Source organism: Lepidochelys kempii, chromosome 10 (genome assembly GCF_965140265.1).
Source record: "Lepidochelys kempii isolate rLepKem1 chromosome 10, rLepKem1.hap2, whole genome shotgun sequence".
Lineage (NCBI taxonomy): Eukaryota > Metazoa > Chordata > Testudines > Cheloniidae > Lepidochelys > Lepidochelys kempii.
The window spans coordinates 83,504,977-83,522,354 of record NC_133265.1 but is presented as its reverse complement, the minus strand read 5'-3'; the positions used below and the strand labels follow the sequence as shown (position 1 = coordinate 83,522,354).

The window sequence follows — 17,378 nt, the reverse complement described above, 5'->3', positions numbered from 1 at the left end:
TTTGGATGAGACCATTCACTTCAAGATATGCTTTCACTTGTGATACTAAATACAGGATATTAACCTAGATATGCGGAAAGGCTAGGCCACTGCAGAACCTAGCTCCCCTTCTAGGTTGGTTTAAGAAAGTTATAATTTTTCCTTAATACCAAATGCCAGAATGAAATGTGGACACTAAATATTTTAATGTCCTGTGGAAACAGTAAAGTAGGTGTGTCAAGGCTGATTCCCCACTCTGACACTTTGAGTGCAGACGGTGGGGCCTGCAAGGATTTTAAAAATTAACGCCGTCTACTCCAGGCTGGTATTAAACTCCCAAGGTCACAGCTTCTTTCTGACCATGGATGGGTAGATGCTGCCACCACCCAAGTGCAAAAAAACAAACCCTTTTGAGCAGTGGGTCTCAATCTTCAGCCCAATCAGCACAGCTGCGGCCCATGTGACATCCTCAGGGCCACACAGGTAGTATTGGATGTGGTCTACAATGGTAAATAGGTTGAGAACCACTGGCTTAGAGTAACTTTATTGATATGATTCTTTCCTTCTTTAATGAAACACCAACTTGACAACACTGCATATACCTATTACATAAATCTGTCACTATGTAACTCAAGTGTTTGTTTTTCAGATTTAAATGTTCAGTCCTCTCTAGGTCTGATTTGTGTGATGGTCTCTCTCTGTTACACCATTTCATCAGGAACTCCACAATCATAACTTTCTTACCTACATTTGGGACTCTGCCCCTTTTTGAATATTTATTTTGTGAAACAATGGCTTGTCTACTTTAAAAAAAAAAAAAATTGGTCCTAGAAAAGATTTCACCCACCTTGTCTCATTTAAAAAAATGTCTTGCACCAAAATTGGGTGCAATATTCTGCCATGCACTGGCACATCTTGATATGGTTAGTAGCTCTGTCTGAACAAATATCCTATCTAGAATAGGTCTCAATATTTTACATCCTCTGTGGCTGCTGTCGCCTGGCAACATTTGTTATAAATGGAGGAAATTATGCAATCTGCCATTTTTAGACACTAGTAAAATCACTAAAGTGGATACAGTTCATATGGGATGGTTGGTGTACTCACCATCTAATACCATTCTTGCTGTGAATTATAATTAAGCCCTTTTGTTTTCAGTTGAATCCGATTTTTACGGGGAAAATTCCTGGGTTTTACAAGAAGCATGCATTTTCCAATTTTTACTCTACTTTTGTATCATTCAAATATATAAAAAAACTTAGGAGGAAAATACAGTACATTGCATGAGATATTTATTATGATGCTGCATTCGTCTGTGTGTATATGCAAAGCTGCCTGTTGAAGTAAGGCTCTATTGGTCCAGAAGATACACATCAGAGCTTGTGTGCCTCTTTGTTCAATGTGTGTATGTCCATCTGAACATACTGATGAATCTCAGGTCCCCACATACACATTTCAAGCTGTTAGCAGATAATGGTTTGAAGATTTGATGCATAAAAATGGGAAGAAAATGAAAATCTATCCTGTCCACTAAAGTAAACCCTGATATTTATCCAGAAAAATTCCTAACTTTTTGCACTGATTTTCAGCTGGTTTTGTTGTAATAAACACCAGTAAATTCCTGTGGAAAATCAAAAACAAAGGGTCCTAACTGTAATGCAGGGATAGTCATTGTCAAACTTATTTCATATAGTTTTCATTTTTGTGATCTTCAGACAGATTCAGTATTGGCCAAACCATTCAGGTGACAGTGGCTGTCTGTCTACAGTAGTCAAAATGACTTGTCAGATCATAACCAGTGAGACTGTGCATTGCCCAGTCCTAACATTCACATTCCTAGGTATGCATACAGGCCAATAATTTACATCATATAGACAGGCAGAAGAAACTATACATGTCCACACTTGTTCATGCTGTTTTAATAGGAAAACAGAGGAAGTTTCATGTTGGTACTGTTAGAAGGGATAACCTATTAACTCATTATGAGTAACTCAATTCTTCTTTGAAATAAGGCCCTATATTAAGAATTAAATTTAGATTCCAAGGACAAAAGTAATAGGTATGGCTTCCACAGTTTATTTCCTAGTTAATCAAAGCTATAGAATGACGATGAAAAATGTCAGAAAGAGTCTAATCCTGCCTCCTGGAGTAGGAGTCCAGAAAAACATAGTGCATGCTGATATTGGTGTCTGGATCTCTTACTGAGAGAATTCCACTTCTTGAGGGCTTTTAGCAGGGGTGCTCTGAGGAAGGTTCCAGCTATATTTGACTACTGTGGAGAGAGATTACAGAGGAACAGCCGTGTTAGTCTGTATTCGCAAAAAGAAAAGGAGTACTTGTGGCACCTTAGAGACTAACCAATTTATTTGAGCATGAGCTTTCGTGAGCTACAGCTCACTTCATCAGATGTTTACCGTGGAAACTGCAGCAGACTTTATATACACACAGAAATCATGAAACAATACCTCCTCCCACCCCACTGTCCTGCTGGTAATAGCTTATCTAAAGTGATCAACAGGTGGGCCATTTCCAGCACAAATCCAGGTTTTCTCACCCTCCACCCCCCCACACAAATTCACTCTCCTGCTGGTGCTAGCCCATCCAAAGTGACAACTCTTTGCATAATCAAGTCGGGCTATTTCCTGCATAGATCAAGGTTTTCTCACATCCCCCCCACCCCCATACACACACAAACTCACTCTCCTGCTGGTAATAGCTCATCTAAACTGACCATTCTCCAGGTTTAAATCCAAGTTAAACCAGAACATCTGGGGGGGGGGGGGTAGGAAAAAACAAGAGGAAACAGGCTACCTTGCATAATGACTTAGCCACTCCCAGTCTCTATTTAAGCCTAAATTAATAGTATCCAATTTGCAAATGAATTCCAATTCAGCAGTTTCTCGCTGGAGTCTGGATTTGAAGTTTTTTTGTTTTAAGATAGCGACCTTCATGTCTGTGATTGCGTGACCAGAGAGATTGAAGTGTTCTCCGACTGGTTTATGAATGTTATAATTCTTGACATCTGATTTGTGTCCATTTATTCTTTTACGTAGAGACTGTCCAGTTTGACCAATGTACATGGCAGAGGGGCATTGCTGGCACATGATGGCATAGATCACATTGGTGGATGTGCAGGTGAACGAGCCTCTGATAGTGTGGCTGATGTTATTAGGCCCTGTGATGGTGTCCCCTGAATAGATATGTGGGCACAATTGGCAACGGGCTTTGTTGCAAGGATAAGTTCCTGGGTTAGTGGTTCTGTTGTGTGGTATGTGGTTGTTGGTGAGTATTTGCTTCAGGTTGCGGGGCTGTCTGTAGGCAAGGACTGGCCTGTCTCCCAAGACTTGTGAGAGTGTTGGGTCATCCTTTAGGATAGGTTGTAGATCCTTAATAATGCGTTGGAGGGGTTTTAGTTGGGGGCTGAAGGTGACGGCTAGTGGCGTTCTGTTATTTTCTTTGTTAGGCCTGTCCTGTAGTAGGTAACTTCTGGGAACTCTTCTGGCTCTATCAATCTGTTTCTTTACTTCTGCAGGTGGGTATTGTAGTTGTAAGAAAGCTTGACAGAGATCTTGTAGGTGTTTGTCTCTGTCTGAGGGGTTGGAGCAAATGCGGTTGTATCGCAGAGCTTGGCTGTAGACGATGGATCGTGTGGTGTGGTCAGGGTGAAACCTGGAGATTGACTATCCCTTTATAGCAAAGCGAGTACAGAGGTAGAAATCTCATTTTCTCCATAGTTTTGGAAAATATTTAATTATAACCAATAGAAACATCTTTTGGTGGTCACAGGGTATCAATTTATGGAACCTAATTTAGGTCACTGAGCACTTTACCCTTCATTCTTTAGTGAGCCAACGTTTAAAGAATTTTGTTCCCAATGTGAATTATACTGTCAAACCAATCCCACTTCAGTGAAAAAAACTCTGCATTGTTATGGGAAACTGTCAGTTTTTCTTTAGAGGCTATATGATGATCTATTCATGCCAAAAAAGACATCACTCCAGCCACTACTTAAACTAGAAAACAGGAGAACAAAACTAAAGCTGTAAGCTACAATCAGCGGCACCTTCATTCTCCAGTAACTTCCAGAGTAGAACAACAAAAAAGGTCTAGAAAACATGACATCTGAGGGAAGATTGAAAAAAAACTGGGTTTGCTTAGCCTGGAGAAGAGAAAGTGGAGAGGGGACACGACAACAGTTTTCAAATACATAAAAGGTTGTTGAAGGGAGAAAAAAATTTCTTTTTAACCTCTGAGGATAGGACAAGAAGCAATGGGCTCAAATTGCAGTAAGGGCAGTTAGGAAAAACTTCCTAACTGTCAGAGTAGTTAAGCACTCAAATAAATTGCTTAGGGAGGTTGTGGAATCTCCATCATTGGGGATTTTTAAGAGCAGGTTGGACAAACCCCTGTCAGGGATGGGCTAGAGAATACTTAGTCCTGCCTTGAGTGCAGGGGACTGGACTAGATGACCTCTCGAGGTCCCTTCCAGTCCTACGATTCTATGTGCTCAGTCCCATCTCAAATATAGAATTTATACTTTGGACAATATCCTGAGTGGCTATAAGCATGGCTAGTTCAATCCTAATGCTTAAGCTAACTATATTGTGGCACCAATGAGTTCTATAAGTAACACTCTTGCCTGTAAAAGAGGTATTCATAGAGGAGATTCACTTCTAATCATAGAATCTTCAAACCACTCGCTCCAGCATGAGGAGAGAATGACAATGCAGATATATGATTAATCTGTTTTTTTAGTCAAGAGGTTCTCAACCTTTTTCTCTCTGACACCCTCACAACATGCTGTGAAAATTCCATGACCCCGCTGGGCCACAACAGCTGTTTGTCTGCATATAAAAGCCAGGGCCGGTGTTAGTGGGTAGAGAGCCGGGCAATTGTCTGGGGCTCCACACCACAGGGAGCGCTGCAAAGCTCAGTTGCTCAGGCTTTGACTTCTGCCCTGTGTGGTGGGACTTTGGCAACCAGGGCTACATAACTGTGCGGTGGGACTTTGGCTTTCTGCCCTGGGCCCAAGCAAGCCTAATGCCGGCCATGCTTGGTGGACCCCCTGAAACCTGCTTGGGGGCCCTGGACCCCTAGTTGAGAACCATTGTTTTAGATGCTACTAAGATAAGGTTCAAACTCTCAAGAAGTCTTAAAGGTCTAGGGCTCCCTAACTCACTATTGGAAGATTAATTTTGTAAATTTGACAAATTGCTGAACGCTTGTACTTCTTACTCATTTCAATAGATAAAAATATTTAATCTGACTTTTATGGGGAGTGAGATGTGAGTGCATTGCGAGATCTTATCTTCCTTCAAGTAGATGAAAGGAGGAGACTGGTGCAAGGATTTTTTAAAAAGTTTTTTTTAAGTAAGTGAATCAATTTTTTAAAAATATTTAAAAAAAATTAATTTAATCACAGGATTTTGCTACTGCAGAACCATTTGAGCTGACTGCTTTCCTAGGAGCAACTATAGAACAGAGCCTTTGAAATTTAGCTATGTTCCATCCCCTGCTACAATTAAAACTGACACACGGTCAACAAAAACATAAGTGACTTTAACCTATCCAGTTTTTTAAAAATGGGTAGTTTAGAAATACCCAAACCATTCTTGCTAAATCAGTATCAGTTTCCATGGAAATGGCAGCATACAAAACGGTGACAGATTTCAGAGACACTGCTTCTTGAACACCTGCTTGCCTAAAAACACCACCTAGACTTCAAAATTAAATTGATTCCCACAGTCTGTAGTATTAGTTTTAAAAGAAAAATTAAAACAAAGCACCTTTAAAGGACATCACCAGGGTTTTCTCTATATGTTGATGTAAATAAGAAAATTAAAATAGTCAAGCTAGTCCTGATCTGTGTGCGCATCATATACCCACACAGCTAGAATGGTATTCAGCTCATCAAATTCTTGTTTTAATGCCCACAACAAAGTACTCTCTCTAGAAAGCAGCAAATAGGACCAACTGGCCATCCTTTTTCAAAGCTTTACATAAATTCAAATTAGATTCTCTTACACTAAATGCTACGTTCTTCCTCTAAAGCTTGTATCACTAACTGCTTGGCCTTGTCTACAGTAGGAAAATAGAGGCATGGCAAAAATGGCCACCTGCTCTACACTAGAGTGCTACACTAGTCCTCAAAATATTTTACAAATGTTCCTATTGGTTGTCTAAAACATTCTAGAAATAATTTTAACTGAAAATGTATTTGAGTTTTAAACACAGCTCCTTAAATTAGGTAAAAAGCCTTGAGGTGAGAACTGACTATGTGTTTGGGCTTTCCAGTAAGTAATTTGCCATCGACTTAAATTCAATAGTTTCCCTTTGGGGAGATAAAAGGGAGAGAGTGTGAAGTAGTGCAATAGTTTACTATTTTTCAGTTAAAAATTTTTAGTTCCTAACTTTTTTCAATAAGGTCTTGTGAATACTACTATTTCTCTTTTGACACACATGCAGTAGAGCCAATAAAGGAAAATAACATGAAGTAGCCAAGTTGTTTTTTTCCCTAGCCTATATTTTAAATGTGCTTCTTACTGATACTAGATTCATCTGTGTAAATGAATATGTTGAACAAACCAAACCTCTGCCTCCACCCTGCTATAAATAAATAAAAATATATATAACCTACCACTTCCAGTTAATGATGATTTAACTGGGAATTGGTCCTGCTTTGAGCAGGGGGTTGGACTAGATGACCTTCTGGGCTCCCTTCCAACCCTGATATTCTATGATTCCCTAAGACAAAAGCCTGAGTAACCACATTAGTTTTACCCCATTTGCTGAACCTCAGCAAATGTGGGCTCTGTCAGAGCAATGAGGGAAGTAGGTTCCAGCCACAAGAGCTATATGCTGAAAAAGCCCCATCTGCTGCACCCAGAAATTCAAAGGTAGAGCCTGTGGGTGAGAGTGCATCTCAGTAGTTGTGGTAATACACAGCAGAAGTTGTCCCTTTGGTAGCAAGGACCAAACCATGCAAGTGTGTAAACATCAATGTGAACACTTTGAATATCACCTAGACATGAATAGGAAAACTGCAACCTCTGGAGCACTATTACAGGTTTAGATCACTGCATATTTCAACAGCTTTAATTTCCAATTTACCTGCAAGCATAGCTGCACATGGAGCTAATTGTACTAACTTTGTGGAGGTGACAAAAGCAGTGTTGCCAAAATTGCAGGTCTAGTTATATTTAATGTTTTTCTTAAAGCCCCTGTTCCTGGATTATTGTTACGTGAGACTCTCACCTTTCATTAAAAAAAGTTTCTAGTCTTTATAATTGTGAAGAAAAACTTGAAAATGGGAACTTAACAGCTTTAAAAAGACAAATTAAAAGAATCCAAACTTTATTTATTAAAAATCTCATGATTTTAAACATGCGAGGTGGTCAGTACTATAAAGGAATGGTTTACTGAGGCAAAGCCCATTGGAAACTGCCTAATGACAGGTTTCAGAGGAGCAGCCGTGTTTGTCTGTATCCGCAAAAAGAAAAGGAGGACTTGTGGCACCTTAAAGACTAACAAATTGTTTACCCCCTCCCACCCACCCCTCTTCCTCACACGTTCTTGTCAACTGCTGGAAATGGCCCACCTTGATTATCACTACAAAAGGTTCGTCGTCCCCCCCCTCCCTCCCTCTCGCACTCTCCTGCTGGTAATAGCTCACCTTACCTGATCACTCTTGTTACAGTGTGTATGGTAACACTCATTGTTTCATGTTCTCTGTGTATATAAATCTCCCCACTGTATTTTCCACTGCATGCATCCGATGAAGTGAGCTATAGCTCACGAAAGTTTATGCTCAAATAAATTCGTTAGGCTCTAAGGTACCACAAGTACGCCTTTTCTTTTTGCCTAATGATAATAGCTAGACAAGTGGCTTGAGAGTGATTTTTATAACAAAGCATTCACTTACCTTACTACCAAAATGTATGCTTCCATGTTATACAGTTAATATATATACATAACCTTGTGTCATCACTGTTACCCTTGTCTCTCCCTCTCCACTTATTCGATACCCAACTGTTGTGTTTTGCCCAATTTACATTGTAAGCTTTCTGGGACAGGGACTCGTGTTGTCATCTGTGCAGTACCTAGTACAATGGGGCCCTGACCAAGCTGGGGCCTGAGTCCTATCATAATAGAAATAACAACTATTGATGAAAGAAATGAACTGGCTACTGCAGCCTTTCAAGAGTCTAGGAGAAACTGGTGAAGTGGGAGTATCCAAACAGTGCACCTCACAGACAAAGGGAGGCAAAACCATGTCAGTAATGAGGGAAGGAGGAGAAGAGTTTTTATAAAGGCTTCCCCCAACCACTGAGCAACAACTTTCTTCAATTTCCTCAACCAATTTTAATGTATCTTGCTCTGGCACTTGGGGAAGCAGACACTGCACTGTTCAGATGCAATGAAAGAGACATAGAACTTTGAACTCTATTTTCTTACATCAGTGGTTCTCAGCCAGGGGCACATGTACCCCTGGGGTACACAAAGGTCTTCCAATGGGTACATCAACTCATCTAGATATTTGCCTAGTTTTACAACAGCCTACATAAAAAGCACTACCCAAGTCAGTACAAATTAAAATTTCATACAATGACTTGTCTATCTTGCTCTATATACTATACACTGAAATGTAAGTATAATATTTCTATTCCAACTGATTTATTTTATAATTATATGGTAAAAGTGAGAAAGTAAGCAAGTTTTCGGTAATAGTGGACTGGGACACTTCTGTATTTTTATGTCTGATTTTGTAAGCAAGTAGTTTTTTAGTGAGATGAAACTTGGGGTACACAAGAGAAATCAGCCTCCTGAAAGGGATACAGTAGTTTGGAAAGGTTGAGAGCCGCTGTCTTACATCATGTCCCTAACTCTATCTGAGCATCTCATATTAACATACTGAGGCCACCACCGCCCAAGCAGCCTCTCTGTATCTTGTTTGGCTTCACCTACTTTGAGAAGGGAAGAACATTTGAAAAGTTGGGGGAAAATACTACAGTTTGAATTAAAAGTTACCTTTTCTTGGTATTGCTATGAACTTTGGCTCAGGCCTTTGCTTCCATATTCCTCCTCAATCCCTCTTTTCATTTATTTTTCCTTCCAGAAAAGAAAATGGAGACAGAGATACATACTAAGGATTTCAGCTCTGCAAGTTAGAAATCAAAGTAGTATATTTATTTAGTTGCCCCCTTTTCTGGCACTTTCCCGATGTGTCTCCTACTAAGCTAGAAACCTAAAAAAAAGTTAAAGCAGCTTTTAAAACCAAAAACCTTTTAAAGTTTGGAAATCTTAATTTGTCTAGCAATATTAACAGCTGTTTATGGCACAGCAGATGCTATGCTGACTGGTGCTTTTTGAAAATTTCAGATAGTACACAAGGCCATTTATCGGCTTTAGGGGATGATTAAACACTGAAGTGCTAGTGCCATTAACATCCAATTATAATATAACAATAATATTCTTCTTGCTTTGCAAGTTCTGCATTGTTACCTTCTTGTACTTTTTGGGGTATGGTTTAAATAAATAATTGTCCAAAGACAAATCTAAAAGGTGACTAATTGTTCAAGAGCACGTCACTGTGACTGAATAGTAATTATTGTTGAACAATAACGATGTTAGCAAATTGTGTGAAACAAAATAGTATTTATGGTTTGTGCCTACTGAAATCCTAGGAATATTTCTAATATTAATCTACTGCAATTTTGCAATTGTAGTTAGGCACGACAGGGCATGTGTTATGCTATAACAGAACCACTTCTTGGATGGCTTTCTTAAATCTCATGCTTTTAATACCTAAGGCATACTGCAACATAAACTTTCTCATTACTGCTTAATTAGCATAATTAGTTCCAACTCACAGCTGTAACAACAATACAGCTAGTAGTCATTAATCAGGTCTCTTAACTTATCCAAATAATTCTGCATTTAAAACATAGACCTGGAAAAGTTTGTGAAGGTGTAACCCCCAGGCATTGTTGCACTCCTCACCTATTCTTGATTTTTCAATCCACTGGAAGAATTCCTAACTAAATTTATTCTATACCTCAAACTCAATGTGGTATCCTAAAACTCAAACTGCATGCTTTCTTCATATATCCACAATACAAATTGTGGAATTCTAGTGTAACTGGCAAACCTACTGATTTGGAAGAGAACAGAATACAACATGCTCTTTGTAGTGCTGACAACAGTAAGCTGATTTCTGTCACAAAATGAATGATATATATATAAAATATAGTGAGATGATACATATAGTAAAAGGGACCAACTATTACAAAATCACTTTCCTAACCTAAAAAGAAAAGGAGTACTCTCTAAGGTGCCATAAGTACTCCTTTTCTTTTTGCGAATACAGACTAACACGGCTGTAACTCTGAAACCTTTCCTAACCTAGTTTATTTTAAAACTGAATAAAATCATTTAGCAAGACAACCCACCACACAAAGATTTCCACCCAAAAAATATACTCATCCTTCAATAGAAGAGACACTAGAAATCCATGTGTGCAAAATATCCATACATATTTGGATGTTTTCTTCAGAATTTAATATTTTATGTTTTCCTCTCTTCTTGTTTCAGTAGCTAATATGTTCTGTATCAATCCACTGGGTCACAAAAGTGTTGAACAGGACAAATTGTCATTGCACTGAGACATCATGCTGGAAATTGCCCTGACGTCAACTGGGGAATTTTGGGATTGACAAACTCCCATAAAGCAACTTCCAGAATTTTTTTCCTAGTCTAGAAGTTTCCCAAAATTAATTGTACCATAGTCGCTACTGAGAGACCATGTAATAATTGCCCAGGTAAAAATACTGTTGTGCCAAAAAGCAAAATTGCTTTCTGGATATCCTCAGTTGTTAGGGACATCCAAAATCAGATTTATCATCAGATTTTCTTATTCAACAGAATCATCTGAGACTTACAAATAATTTGTCTGCAGTAGGGTGGAATAATTTAAATCAAAGCAATTTAAATCACCAATTTTAATCATGATTTAAATCAGCAGACAAGAAACCTTGATTTAAGTAATTGATTTTAATCTTGTTTTGCATTTATACTTTTTAGTTTTTTTTCCTGAAGAAAGGTTGAGTCTCATTGGTTGGTAACCTTTAAAACATTTTGATTTGCAGTTAAATATAGCTTTTACAGTAAATTAGCTGCTTTTTTGCTACCAGTAGCAAACACTACATCTTATAAACATTTATTTAAACAATTATGTAGTATTTATTCAGATTCTTAATGTTTACATTTGTTAATGTTAGAAAATGGTGAATGATACATTTCTTATTTACTACATGATAATTATTTTTTTACTCACAATTTGTGTCAAACTGTATTTGGATAGAAACTGGAATTCAATTTAAAATGCACAAAACAGCATTTTTTATTAGTTAAATAAAATTATCTTGAGTGTGCTGGATACGTAAGAACCAATAAGTTTTTCAAAACATGTTTTGCATTTAAAACTGATTTATTGAAACAAATGAAGTGTTATCTGTAGTCAGTGACTTGAAATGATTATTCTGAACACTGTCTAAATATTAGGATGGGTGAACTAGAGAGCATGGCATTAAATGAGGTTATTGATATAATAGGCATTGTGGAAACTTGGTGAATGAGAATAATCAATGGTACATGTAACACCAGGATAGAAAGTACATAGGAATGACAGAGTAGGTCGCACTAGTGGGGGAGTAATACTATATGTGAAAGAAAGCAGAGTCAAATAAAGTAAAATTGAAATTAATCAAACTGTACAGAATCTCTATGGATAGAAAGTCCATGCTTGAACAGTAAGAGTATAGCAGCAGGAATATACTACCAATCATGTGACCAGGATGCTGGTAATGGTAACTGTGAGATGCTCAGGGAAATCAGAGAGGCTAAAGGCAGAAAATACAACAATAATGGGAAATTTCAACTGTCCTCATACTGAGTGGGTATATGTCACCTCAAGAGGAGATCCAGAGGTAAAACTTCTAGACACCATAAATGACTGCTTCTTGGAGCAGCTTGTCCTGGAACCCACAAGGGGAGAGGCAATTCTTGATTTAGTACTAATGGAGCACAGGATTTGGTCCAAGAGGTGAATATAGCGTAACCACACGGTAACAGCAACCATCATGTAACAAAATTTAACATCTTTGTAGGGAGAAAAATGCCAAAGAAACCCACCACAGTAGCATTTAACTTCAGAAAGGGGAACTATGCAAAAACGAGGAAGTTAGTTAAATGGAAATTAAAAGGAATAGTCACAACAGTGAAGTGCCTGCAAACTGCATGGGGACAACTAAAAACACCATAACAGAAGCTCAGACTAAATGTATACCCCAAATGAAAAAAATAAATTAGGAAGAGGACCAAAAAATGCCACCATGGCTAAACAGCAAAGTAAAAGAGATGGTTTAGAGGCAAAAAACTTTAAAACTTTAAAAACTGGAAGTCAAATCCTACTGAGAAAAACAAAGGAGCATAAACTCTGGCAAGTCAAGTATAATGAGGCAGGCCAAGAAAGAATGTGAAGACCTACTAGCTAAAGACACAAAAACTAAAAACAAAAAAAGTACGTGCATAACAGCCAGGAAGCCTGCCAAACAGGCAGTGGGGCCACTAGACGATTGAGGTGCTAAAAGAAAAGGAGTACTTGTGGCACCTTAGAGACTAACCAATTTATTTGAGCATAAGCTTTCGTGAGCTACAGCTCACTTCATCGGATGCACTTCGTGGTATATAACCTATCACTTAAATCAGCCTCTCTACCAGATGACCAGAGGATAGCTAACATAATGCCAATTTTTTAAAAAGGCTCCAGAGGCAATCCTGGCATTTACAGGCTGGTAAATCTAACTTCAGTGCCAGGCAAATTGGACACCATTACATTAGGCCTGAATAAAGACTGGGAGTGATTGGGTCATTACAAAACCTAAACCTAATTTCCTCCACACTAATTTTCCCCTACTGTTACTCACACCTTCTTGTCAACAGTTTGAAATGGATCACTCTCATCACCACTGTTGTAAGAACGCTTGATAGAGCTCTTATGGGTGTTTGTCTCTGTCTGAGGGGTTGGAGCAAATGTGGTTGTATCTTAGAGCTTGGCTGTAGACAATGGATCATGTGGTGTGGTGTGGATGAAAGCTGGAGGCATTTAGGTAAGTATAGTCGTCAGTAGGTTTCTGGTACAGGGTAGTGTTTATGTGACCTTCACTTATTAGCACTATAGTGTCCAGGAAGTGAATCTCTTATGTGGACTGGTCCAGGCTGAGGTTGATGGTGGGATGGAAATTGTTGAAATCATGGTGGAATTCCTCAAGGGCTTCTTTGCCATGGGTCCAGATGATGAAGATGTCCTCAATATAGTGCAAGTAGAGTAGGGGCGTTAGGGCATGAGAGCTGAGGAAGCGTTGTTCTAAGTCAGCTATAAAAATGTCGGCATACTGTGGGGCCATGTGGGTACCCATAGCAGTGCCGCTGATTTGCAGGTATACATTGTCCCCAAATGTGAAATAGTTATGGGTGAGGACAAAGTCAGGACAGGGCTCTGCATCTTACTGCGTTGCTTACTGCTGCTGTCAGCAGTAGGCCAGACTCCTGCCCTGACTGTGCCTGTCAGTTCTAGCACTGCCAACTGCATTTCACCCATGGGAAAAACTGGGGAAAAGGCTGTCTATCAGTGTTGCTATAGCCACATTGGTCCCAGAATATTACAGAAACAAGGTGGTGAGGCAATATCTTTTATTGGACCAACTTCTGTGGGTGAGGGAGAAGCTTTCAAGTTCACACAGAGCTCTTCTTCACGTCTTGCTGACCAGACCAGACCCGAAGAAGAGCTCCGTGTAAGCTTGAAAGTTTCTTTCCCCCCACAGAAATTGGTTCAATAAAAGATACTAGCTCACCCACCGTGTCTCTCGAATATGCCTGTCCATCTATTTATCCCATACCAATCACAAGGGTATCTGAACCCACTGCCTCCTCACAGTGCCGGAGTATGGGCCTCTCTCACACTATAGTGTATAGTGCAGTGCTCACCCAGGCCTGCCTCCCCCTCCAGTGTGAGGTGCCCCCCGCCACTCAACCCTCTTCTGCCAGTGTGAGGTGCCCCCCGCTGACAGCCCCCTCCCAGTGTGAGCCGCCCCCCCCCAAGCCTCCTCTCACTGTTAGGTGCCCCCCCACTGACAGTCCCCTCCCAGTGTGAAGCAACGCCCCCACTCAGAGCCCCCTCTGACTGTGAGGCAACCCCTCCAGTGTAAGGCGCCCCCCCAGTGTGAGGCAACGCCCCCACTCAGAGCCCCCTCTCACTGTGAGGCAACCCCCCCAGTGTGAGGCAACACCCCCACTCAGAGCCCCCCTCCCAGTGTGAGGCAACGCCCCCACTCAGAGCCCCCTCTCACTGTGAGGCAACCCTCCCACTCAGAGCCCCCCCCAGTGTGAGGCAACGCCCCCACTCAGAGCCCCTTCTCACTGTGAGGCAACCCCCCCAGTGTAAGGCGCCCCCGCCCCAGTGTGAGGCAACGCCCCCACTCAGAGCCCCCTCTCACTGTGAGGCAACCCCCCCAGTGTGAGGCAACGCCCCCACTCAGAGCCCCCCTCCCAGTGTGAGGCAACGCCCCCACTCAGAGCCCCCTCTCACTGTGAGGCAACCCTCCCACTCAGAGCCCCCCCCAGTGTGAGGCAACGCCCCCACTCAGAGCCCCCTCTCACTGTGAGGCAACCCCCCCAGTGTAAGGCGCCCCCGCCCCAGTGTGAGGCAACGCCCCCACTCAGAGCCCCCTCTCACTGTGAGGCAACCCCCCCAGTGTGAGGCAACGCCCCCACTCAGAGCCCCCCTCCCAGTGTGAGGCAACGCCCCCACTCAGAGCCCCCTCTCACTGTGAGGCGCCCCCCAAGTGTGAGGCAACCCCCACTCAGAGCCCCCCCAGTGTGAGGCGCCCCCCCACAGCTCTCGCCCCACTGACAGCCCCCCCAGCGTGAGGCGCCCCACAATCCCCTTCCCAGCGTGAGCCCCCCCCCCCGACAGCCCGACCGCCCACTGACAGCCCCTCCCGGTGTCGGCCGCTCCGCCTCAGCCGCCCGCTCCCCTCGGCGTTGCCCCCCGCGCGAGGCCCCGCTCCTCCCCGGCACCGTCCCGACCCCCGCCCCCGGCAGGGCTGCGCCTGCGCGGCGGCCCCTCTCCCATCCGGGTCCCTCCGTGCGGTGTAGCAGGTCGGTAGGCGGGAAATGGCGACTGGCTGCTGAGCGGCTGCGGAGCCCCGGCGGCGGTGTAAACACAGCGGCGTCCGCCCGGCCTGGCCGCCGGGGCCCCGGATACCGGGGCCCGCCTCCTCCTCGGCACCCCGCACCCACAGGTAGCTGACACCCCCTCCCAGCCAGCGCGGGGTCCCGCCCGGGATCGGGGGGAGCCAAGGGGGCTCACTCCCAAAGTGGCCCTGGAGGAGCCCCCCTCCGGGCCTTGCCCCCCTCCTTACTAGCGGGCTCCCCCCCCCGGTGTAAACCCTTCCCCGTCGGGGGCTCCTCTGCCCCGGGAGTGAGGAGACACCGCTTCCCTGGTCGCCCTCCCTCCCCACCTCAGAGGCCACTCAGTGCACCCCCCTCCGGAGAGGGGCCCCAGCCTCCCCCCCCGAACCCCCCTGTGCTGGGGGAGGGGGCTGGGGGACTGTCACCTCCCCCCTGACACCCCGAGCCTCCCCCTTCAGGCCTAGGCCTATGGTGAGACGACTCCGCCTAGAATCCCAGATGCCTCCCCCAAGCTGCTCCCCCACCTCCGGGCTGCCCCCGGTTATTCTGGGGGGGTCGGTGTGTATGGTTAATGCTCTGACTCGGTAGGCTGCCTGGGTGTCCAGTGGGGGGTACCCCCCTGCTGCTGCTGGCTTGTGTGCATCCCAAGTTGGGTTTGTTTAGGGGGCGTAGCTCTGCTGGCTGCATCCGAGTCCATGTTACACACAAACACGCGCACACACAGGGGGAAGTGTGGGGAGTGCAACACCGGACCTGCCTGTTGCTGACTCTTGTCGCAATTATATTGGGGAGTGAAGCACTGGACATGGCTGTGGGCTAACTCTGAAAGTAATAGCACTGTAGTATGGGATGAGCCTGTCCTGGACTGAATAATGATGCTGGGGAACGCTGTGCCTGTGCATGCCTGTCACTGACTCTTATTGCTGTGATATTGGGGAGCGCAGTGCCAGCTGTCCCTACCCTTGACTCTTAACAATAGTAGGAATGGGGTGAGTAGTGCCAGATAGGCTTGTTGCTCTGTCTATTGGTAATAATAATGGGGAACATAACCTTGGATGTGCTTGTTGCTGACTGTTAAAGGAATAATATTGGGGAGAGCATCACTGGACATTCCTGTAACTGACTACAGTAATATTATTGGAGTGGTAGACAGCCCTGTAGCCTTTTACAGTAATTAATTGGGGAACTGCCACAGTGGACATGTCTCACTCACTATGATAATATTGGGGACCACTGCATAAGATGTCCCCATCACTGAGTTGTATCATAATATTGGGAATGCACTGCTGCACTGAATGTGTCAGTTGCTCACTTCTATAATGTTGGGGAGTGCAGCAGTGGGTTTGCCTGTTGCTCATTTTACAATAATACTTGGGCCTGCATCACAGAATGGGTACAATGGTCATTTTTGCAACAATTTAGTAGGCTCTATGTCAGAACCTGCTATCACTCCTTTTATCATAATACCAAAGAGTGCATTGCTGGGTGTGTTTGTTCCCTTTCATGATGATGATTTTTGGGGATGTAGTTCAGTACCTGTCTCACTCTGTTTTATTAGAATATTTGGTTTCACAACTTCATATATTTATTTTTCATTTAAAAAATAATACTGAGGATCACAATGCTGCATATGCCTGGTTCTTTCCTTTTTTGGATGATGACAGAGTACTTTTCACTCTTATAGTGCTGTGGTGTATGAGAGGATCTCAAAGCACTTAATTATTGCTCTGTTGCCTCAGGCAAGTCACTTAACCTCTTTTCTGGTTTTCTCATCAGTAAAATGGGAATAATACCACCTCACAGGGTGTTGTGAGGATTGATTAGTTCATGTTTGTGAAGGGCTGTGAAGATAAAAAGACCTGTATAAATGTTATTATTATTATTATTGTGTCATGGGACACTGAGGTAAGGTAGTTATATTGTACCTATTTTACACATGGCTGAACTGAGGTATAACGAGGTTATGACTTAAGTTACACAAAAAGAAAAAAGGAGTACTTGTGGCATTTTAGAGACTAAAATTTGAGCATAATCTTTGTAGCTCACTAAAGCTTATGCTCAGATAAATTTGTTAGTCTCTAAGGTGCCACAAGTACTCCTTTTCTTTTTGCGAATACAGACCAACATGGCTGCTATTCTGAAACCTGTCA

The 17,378-nt window shown here is 42.7% G+C and overlaps 1 protein-coding gene across 5 annotated transcripts in view; it reads left to right on the top strand.

The window, feature by feature from the left end:
• The window catches only part of CTDSPL2 (CTD small phosphatase like 2), a 103,718-nt gene that overhangs the window by 16,513 nt on the left and 69,827 nt on the right, over positions 1-17,378 (top strand). The window contains exon 1 of one of the 5 annotated variants that reach the window (XM_073304549.1): positions 15,145-15,338. The exons of 3 other annotated variants lie outside the window; for them this stretch is intronic. The gene's annotated coding sequence lies outside the window, so the exon portion shown is untranslated. Of the gene's footprint in view, positions 1-15,144; positions 15,339-15,775; positions 16,218-17,378 lie in introns of those variants that run through there. One more of the 5 variants, XM_073304553.1, reaches the window with a different exon arrangement.